This window comes from Columba livia, chromosome 8, assembly GCF_036013475.1.
Source record: "Columba livia isolate bColLiv1 breed racing homer chromosome 8, bColLiv1.pat.W.v2, whole genome shotgun sequence".
Classification (NCBI taxonomy): domain Eukaryota; kingdom Metazoa; phylum Chordata; class Aves; order Columbiformes; family Columbidae; genus Columba; species Columba livia.
In genome coordinates this window covers 25,559,261-25,567,520 of record NC_088609.1, presented here as the reverse complement: position 1 = coordinate 25,567,520, position 8,260 = coordinate 25,559,261, and the positions used below count along the sequence as shown (strand labels likewise).

Sequence of the window (8,260 nt, the reverse complement as noted above, 5' to 3'; positions counted from 1 at the left end):
CCTCTCCCAGTGCACACAGTGCTGCGGTGCAGAGGTGGAGGGTGAGCGGGACAGGCTCACCGGGGTGGGTGCAGGACAGCTGGAAGGAGCAGAGCTGCACCTCTCTCCTGCTTTTTGAAGGGGACGCCACCCATGAGGCAGTTTCTTTGCATACTTGGCTGCAGCGTCTCAGTGCTGGGTGGGCTGAGCAGGAGACTACCAGGCTCAAAGGGGCAGAATTTATTATTTTATTTAAATATAAGGAATCCATGGCTGCATCCTCTCTACAAGGTCTCAGTGTGCAACCTGTGACATTTTGGGAACAATGGCCCTTCTCATTGTCACCACCAGTCTCAATCCCCATACATGGGCTCTGAATGGGGTAAGACATGGTAAATAAATACTACTCCAGCTGCGCTCTCAGCTGGTGGCTACAAAGCTCCTTGAAACCCACAGCCTAACCTCTGGGGGATTTCCCCCAAGCCCTGTTGTTTCAATGAGCTGAAAAGCTTCTATGAAGCCAAGGACCCAGGTATTTGTTTAAAACCAGGCAGCTTATCAAGGGCATGAATTAGTTGAATTGAAAAGTAACTTTCTGATCTGGTGGAAATAGCTTTGCAAGGCTTGGCACTTGCCCAGTGGAAGACCAACCAAATGATCCTGCCAGTTCAGGACTGGATCAGTAGAGAGGGTGGTGCCAGCTCCTCCTGTCCAAGCAGCCCTTCCCAGGAGCTCAGCGTGGACACCCTGATAAGCTGCTGGAGGAACCGCTGAGCACACGCTTTGCCTTTGCAGTTATTTCTGCAGAAGTTGTGAAAGCAGAGAGGAACTGCTTCCAAACTGCTGAGTGTACCTGATGTCATAAACCAACCACACAAGTGGCTCGTCCTGGCTGGTACCAGCATCCGGGCACCTTGAGCATCAATGGTCCAGCTCTGCCACAGGAGCCATGTCATTCACAACTTCTCCAGAGCTGTGGGACCCCTTTCTTAGCACCATAACCCACACTCTCCCATGAGCACCCAAACACTTGTGGGTGTTTTCTTCAGGAAAGCAAGGCTGGCACTTGGTGAGTGGGCATCAACAGGAGCTCGAGCTTGCACCTACTCATCATCTCCCAAAGCAAAAGATCTTTCATGAGAAATCTGTGAAAATGTCCTGAAAGGAAAATTCAGGGCTCACCAAGTCTCTTGAGAGGTGCAAATACAAGCTTGCAGGCCTGGATAAAAGTGAGATTATGAGGCAGGGGCTTTCTGCATCCCAGGGGGTGTGATGATCAATGTCCATGGCAGCAAGGGTGCTGCTGGCCCCCATGCTGCAAGGACACCTGAGCCCTCGGGGGTTGTGTGGCTTGTTTGTGAACAGCAGCAGCGCAAACTTCTTGTGGGAGTAAAGGTTTTTGCAGTTATTGAAGAGAGGGCTGTGGCCTGGGGAGTGATGGACCAGTGAAAAGGTGTTTTGTTGGGAGTTGGATTTCTCCTGGGATTGTGCTGACGCCAGCAGGGCTAGAGCTCTCCCTTGGCAGGGAGCGGGGAAATGGAGGAAGCAGATGTGTTGCCATGGCAATGCAGGGAGCAGCCACCATCGGCACAGGCCTCCTTTCCTTCCGCTTTTCAGCCCGCACTGAGAGCCCACGGCATGGACTGGCTGTCTTGGGTGCCCCACGGCCACCCACAGCCTGGTGGCATCGCTCACCCCAAGCGAGGCAGTGGGACAGGGGAACTGCAGCTCCCACAGCTAGACTGTGGCACAGGGCTCCTGCTGCCACCCCCCAGCACCAGGTTTGCCACTAGGACACTTGGGGCTTTCATTTAAAAAAAAAAAAAAAGAAGCCTGTGTTTACTTAAGCTGCTTTTTTTTCCAAGCTCCACAGCTCTGATTCCGATTAGGTAGGCTTCAAGAGTCCTCATTCATAAGGGTGCAGGAGGCCAAGTCATGCTCTCTGAGAGAAGTTACACCTAAATATGAAAAACATGGCTGCCCAAAACTTGCAGATTTCAGACCTAATGATTTCTGTGTCCCAGGTCTTGCAAAATATTTATGGTTTATTTTTCAGGAAACAAAACAAAAATAAAACAATCAGATAAACAAAACAAACATAAACTAAAACAAACAAACAAAAAATTCCCCATGAAGCCAAAAAAAACAGGTTCCTTTATTGGGCCAGCAGATGACCAAAGTGGCAGATTTCCCAAAGCAGGTCTTCCCTTGTGCCCCCAGCCCCCCAAGGCAGGAGCACAGGGCACTGAGAGTCTCCATGCATCATCCCACCAGAAAGGGCAACAAACCCCAAAACATGAGGCACAAGGGCTGTGTGGCAGAGGGCAGGTAAGGCCAGCTGAGGTGCTCCAAGTGTCACTGGTGGCTCTCTGCTCTACTGCTGCAGGTGTGCTCACTCCTGCCAGGAACTGGTCCTGTCTGTCTTGGTCTTCAGCACAGGATATTTTAAACAGGGATTAGAGGATGAGGAATAATTGCTGACTGAACTTATCAGCAGGCTCCAGAGGTAGGATGTTCAGTGGTACAACTGGTCATGGATGGCTATGTCCTTCTCAGGAAAGACAGGTCAGCCAGGCGAGGTGGTGGAGTTGCTCTTTAAGTGAGAGAGCAACTACAATGTATTGAGTACTGTCCAGGGGCAGATGAGGAGCGAGTTGAGAGTCTGTGGGTGAGAATTAAGGGGCAGGCTGGCAGGGGTGATACTGTTGTGGGTGTCTGTTACAGGCCACCAGATCAGGATGGGGGAGCTGGGTCTCTTTAGCTTGGAGGAGACTGAGGGGTGACCTCATTAATGTTTACAAATATATAAAGGGTGAGTGTCACGAGGATGGAGCCAGGCTCTTCTCAGTGACAGCCAATGATAGGACAAGGGGTAATGGGTATAAACCAGAACACAGGAGGTTCCACTTAAATTTGAGAAGGAACTTCTTCTCAGTGAGGGTGACAGACACTGGAACAGGCTGCCCAGGGAGGTTGTGGAGTCTCCTACTCTGGAGACATTCAAACCCACCTGGACACCTTCCTGTGTAACCTCATCTGGATGTTCCTGCTCTGGCGGGGGGATTGCACTGGATGAGCTTTCGAGGTCCCTTCCAGTCCCTGACATTCTGTGATTCTGTGAATTAGGTCCTGCTGCCTCGGACCCCTCGGGTGGCACAGGCTGCTTCCTCCTCCTTCAGCTCCTTTCTCGATCCTTTGGCTGGAGGTGGAAGGTGAACAGTAACTACAACGTGATGCTTTATCTCAGGCAGGCAAAAGGAGAAGAGCCCTGCCCAATGATTTACAGTAGGATACAGCTGCTCCTGGGTGTTTAAGGGTGCTTGATCCCAGCAGCTGGGTGGTATGCTCTGTATAGCACAGGCCAGCTGAAAAACTTTAGCCAGGATTTCGGTAGGGGCTGAGACACTGTCCAAACAAAAGTGAGCAATGTCCCCCTGAAGTCAATCATTAATAATATGTGTGTGGATGTTTTCCCTTGACAACAGCATAATTGAGTCTCAGCCTTATCTAAATCTCACTTAACCAATTTTCCAAGACAGTTTTAAAAACTGACTGGAAACTGCATTGAAATCCATCCATTTAAGCTGGAATTTCATCCAGTACTTGTTTAGAAGAAGTTATGCCCAACAGATCTGCTTAATGTATGAGTGTATTTTCCTTACAGATTGCCTGCCTTGACATTATTCTATCAGAGATTGCTCAGCTGTTGGGGATCCGTGATAATGATGATTTAGAGACAAGGCCAGCAAGGAATTCAGACAGAGTACAAACAAATGGCCCAAAGCTGCCTCCACCTCAAGCATATTTCCATTTTTCACATCCTTCTTCTCTACAGCGTAGAAGGCTCAGAGCACTCCATAAGTACATGTTTACAGCTGCTTCAGGCCTCCAAGGGTATCTCACATTAAACCATCTCTCATTATATAAGAAACATTTCCAGTTTTAGGAGCCCTTAAATTGAATTCCATTAATGTTGTGCTTCTACTAGTCCTGAAGCTCTTTCATCGGGTTTTGATCCCATCTTTATGTGTGCCTTGGATGTTTTGGTTGCTTTCCAAGATAGCGAGACTGATTCCTTGTTTTTTAATAACACGGTGTCCCCGAGCACTTTGTTTTCAGGTCTTTAATGTCTTATTTGCCATGGGTGCACAGATAATGCAATAGATGCCAGATTTATTACGCCTTATGGAGCATTCTGTGGATTTTTTTCCCTATTGCAGTCCACATGAATAAGTTTGTTTATTCTGCAAAACTTCAAAGCATTTGAATTTAAACATTTTGCTTTGCCTTTTATGGCTGTAGAAAAGAGAGGTGAGACCTCAGGGTGTGGGACTCTTCCACTGTGTCACTGACGGGCAGCAGATATTACAGATGCTGGGGGAAACCAAGGACACACCAGGCAACATCTGATACAGGTAAAGGGCTGAGATGAGGAGCAGGCTGAGTAGTGCTGCTGTCAGAGACAGGAGGAGCTGAGACACCTCAGCCCTTGCACAGCCCTGGCTTGTGTGGCAGGGAATGAGTGATGGTCCCTCTCTGGATTATGACCCTTTCTCAGGTGAAAAAGACAGAATTCAGTAAATATGCTGCTGGGGGTGGGCTTAGAGAAGCCTTTCTCCTTCCCTTGCTAATTAGCTCCCTGGGCACACACTAGGCATGATGCTGGCCATTGCCCCAGAAATGGGGTTGTGTCTGGTCACCCGTGCCAGGAGGGTTCCCTGGAACAGCCCCAGCTACACGTGCAAGTTAGAGCCTGGTACCCAGCATCTCACTCGCTGCCCTGCAAACAGCTGCCCTGTGATTCTGCCATGTCTATCCCCACAATTGACATGGAGGAGCATTTAAAGGAGTTTGTCAGGCTGACAAGAGGTGGTGTAAAATACTCCTAGGTTGTCAGGTGAAATTCACTGATGAAATAACCTTTTACAGCTCTACATCTCAGCAGACTTCCCTGAAAATCTCTTTCATAACTCCATGTGCAGTAATGGAGGGGTGTATGCAGCCAGCAGTATTGGTAAGGAGATCTTTCCACTTTCCTTGTGTAACAGATCCAGAGGACAGTTGCATATACACCAGATAGTAATTAAGCAGATATGCCATGGTAGGAAATGTAGTTCCAGCCCTGGGCAGGGTCTGGGTTCACCTGCCAAGTCCCTCCAGGAGGGTCTCCAGCTGAGCAAAGTTCCTGAGCAGCTGGGCTGCAAAAGGGGCTGGCAGAGGCTGAGTAAAGCCAATGACAGGTGACACAGCACCACAGGAGCCCTTGGCAGTGTAGCTGCTCCCTGCATCAGCAACACACACTTCAGTTTGCCCACTCTCAGGATCACCTCCTCTTCCCTCAGCTTCTGTTGAAACCCTGGCTGTGCCCATGCCACAGGCTCGCTGTACCCTGCCCCACTGAGCTGTCAGATTGTGCTTGGGTCCATGGGGTGGGAGGGCAGCAGCTGAGAGGGTCACAGGAACCAGAGCATTGAATGGGGTCCATGGTGGCACGGCTGGGTGGTTTCCTGGGGGCAGAGAGCCCAGGGTCCCACCCCTTGGGGTGTCCCTGTTTGCTGTAGGGAGCATAGTGACCCCGGCCCTGGGTATGTGCCGGGGCTACAGGGACCCAGCTCCAAATGGCAGTGCTGGAAGCCTGGGGGGAAGAGGAAGGACGTCTTCCTGCTATTCACAGTTTCTGTTCTTTCTTCATAATTAAATTCCGGTAGGTATCTAGGGGAAGCTCTCATCCTTGATATCATTCCTCTTAAATCCTTCTCTTTTTCCCCTCCATTTGCTGTGAAAGTTGTTTTTTTTTTTTTATTCTCTTGCCTGTTTCCTAAAGCTTCCTTTGCTTATTCCCCTATCATTGAGGAGGAAAAAAAATTTTTAAAAATTCCCTAAACCAAAAACAACAACAGCAAATTAAATAAATAACCCAGGCTTACAGGAAAAGCTTGGTTATTTTTGAACTTCCTCTCCTAACTGTATTTCTGGCTCCTGCAATGCCCAGTGTCTTCTGCCACCCACCTCTGGGCTTGGGCACATTCACAGGCAAAGCTGGAGGGGTGCAGAGTGGGGACATTCCTGGGGCTCTCCCAGGACACACTGGTCTTGTTACCTCCCCAACTGGCCAAGGTTCTTCCCCCAGGGAGTGGGGAAAGGGAGATTTTTGCTGCTGTTAAAAAGCAATGGAAGTACCTTAACTAGCCAGGAATTTCTCCTACGAGCAAGGTACATAAGCAGTATCTCAAATGCTCACCAGATCAGAGTACCCAAAAAGCTATGCCATAAAAGCCGCCCTGTATCACATCAACGTAACAGGTGTGTATAAAAATAAGCAACTATCAAGTCAGATGAGGAAATACTGTATTTCTCTGAGTGTTTCTCAGTGCTGCCTACATAGTTCTTTTTCTTGTTTCTGGCTTCTTTTTCTTGCAAAACCAGTTTTTTAGGCAGGGTTTCATGGCTCATTCAGTGAACGCTTTGCTCCGATTTGTTTTCTGTAGTTCTTTCATATTTGGATCCTCTGTTAATAAACAGTCACTTCCTTTTACCTCCCTGTGGGACTATGAAAGAGCCTGTGGGCAAAGGGGATTGAAAGCATCATCTTTCCTCTGCCGCTGAGCTGGAAAGAAAAGCCTCCTGCAAAACCCGTGGGACACAGTGCTTATAGGAAACTTGGCTCAGAGGGGGCTGGGGATAGCACAGGAATGAAATGATGCACAGAGGGGCCAGGGACACAGGTGTCTGCCAGAGGAGGGGCTGGCCAGGGGAACAGCTTCTCCTCCAAAAGATGCTGGATACATGTAACTCTCCCACTTTGTGCACAGAGAGGAAGAAATCTCTATCAGCTGCCAGAAGTGACTCACGTAGAAGGAAAAAGGTGGACCTAAAAAGCAAACTACACATCAGGACTAAAGTGTTGTACCTTCCTCCTCCTTTACTAAGCAGAAAGAGCATCAGAATTGAAAGCCAGCTTATTTTTTGGGAAACAAATGTCAAATAACTGGAGAGCTTCAAGTGCCTGATCTTTTTATAATAAAACCAATGGGATGTTTAATTTGCCTATTTTCCTAACACATAATAAAATATCTGGCAAACATAAGTGAGAAAACCACTTATGTTAAAAAATTCTGTTTTCACTTCCTCAACAGGCCTTTAACTGTAAGCTTTGCTCACCTGGGGGAACCATCAATACAGACTGGAAATCTGGAGAGCTGAAAAATAAACACACAAACAAAAACTCCATGAACAAATCTTCTGTATCTTATTTCTTGTCATTAAAAAGCAACACCCCCAGTTATTCCAAGATAATGTCACATCACTTTAATAAAGACTCAGAGAAAGAAAAGGAGAGGTCTTTAAAAGCTGCAAATCCTGTTCTTCTTCAGTCAGCTGAGCTGGTGCCAGCAGAACCATTCACTGGGGGGGTTTCTACGAGGAAGCCCTGAAATTAGCTGAAACTCTGCTTGGGGAAGGAGACATTTTCAGTTAACACTGACATTCACAGAAGCCTATGAACTATTTCCCAGTGTTTTTGAACAAGGCTGGGAAGAGGAAGATGCAGAGAATGGTGCGGGGAGGGGGACGGGATGGGGGGCGGTGTACACTCCTGTTGACGTTTAATCTCCAAGGCCTTCTGTTATATTTTTAAAATGCAGCTGAGGTTTCTGAAAAGTCCAGCCGGGCTGGTGGCCTGGCAGTGCAAGACCCAAAGGACAGGGTCCCCCTTTGCAGGCAGTAGGTGAGCGGTGGGACAGTTGCCACCGCTCACGTGTCCCCCAGGGTCCCCCCAGGCAGAATGAGGGCAGCACGGGGGGAGCTGTGCCCACCCGAGTGCTTGCTGCAGAGCACGGCTCAGGGAAAATGGGACCTGGGAGAACAAGACATGCATTTATTTATTTGCATATATACATCTTTGAAATGCATACATGGCTTTGAGCCTTAGAATCAAGAAGGAGGATGAGAAGGATTTGAAGAGCTGTTTTTCTACCAGGTATGTGTGTTGTGTACACCTTTTCCTTCCTACATACTATAAAAAAAGGCTTATAAAGAATGAGGAACTTTGCACCAAAGGTGCTTGAGGCCATGGTGTTGCTTACTGTGCACTGGAGCAAGCCGTAGGACCAGCTGTGTTGGTGTGGGTTAATCAGATAGCCACAGTGGCAGGTGTAGGGCATTGGCCCAGGGTGACTACTGGCCTCAAATGGCTTCACTGCAGCTGGGTTCCATTTGCATGGATCACACTGTGCTGTGCAGGGAAGAGAGCTTGGGACTCTTTGTGCCTGGTGAGTGTCCT

The 8,260-nt window shown here is 48.4% G+C and overlaps 1 long non-coding RNA gene across 1 annotated transcript; it reads left to right on the top strand.

Moving 5' to 3' along the window:
• Positions 1-587: 587 nt before the first annotated feature.
• On the top strand, positions 588-7,107 carry LOC110361229 (uncharacterized). The gene is made up of 3 exons (XR_002417690.2): positions 588-1,048; positions 4,909-4,993; positions 6,792-7,107. It is a non-coding gene; the product is annotated as an uncharacterized LOC110361229 (long non-coding RNA).
• The last annotated feature ends 1,153 nt before the right edge of the window (positions 7,108-8,260 follow it).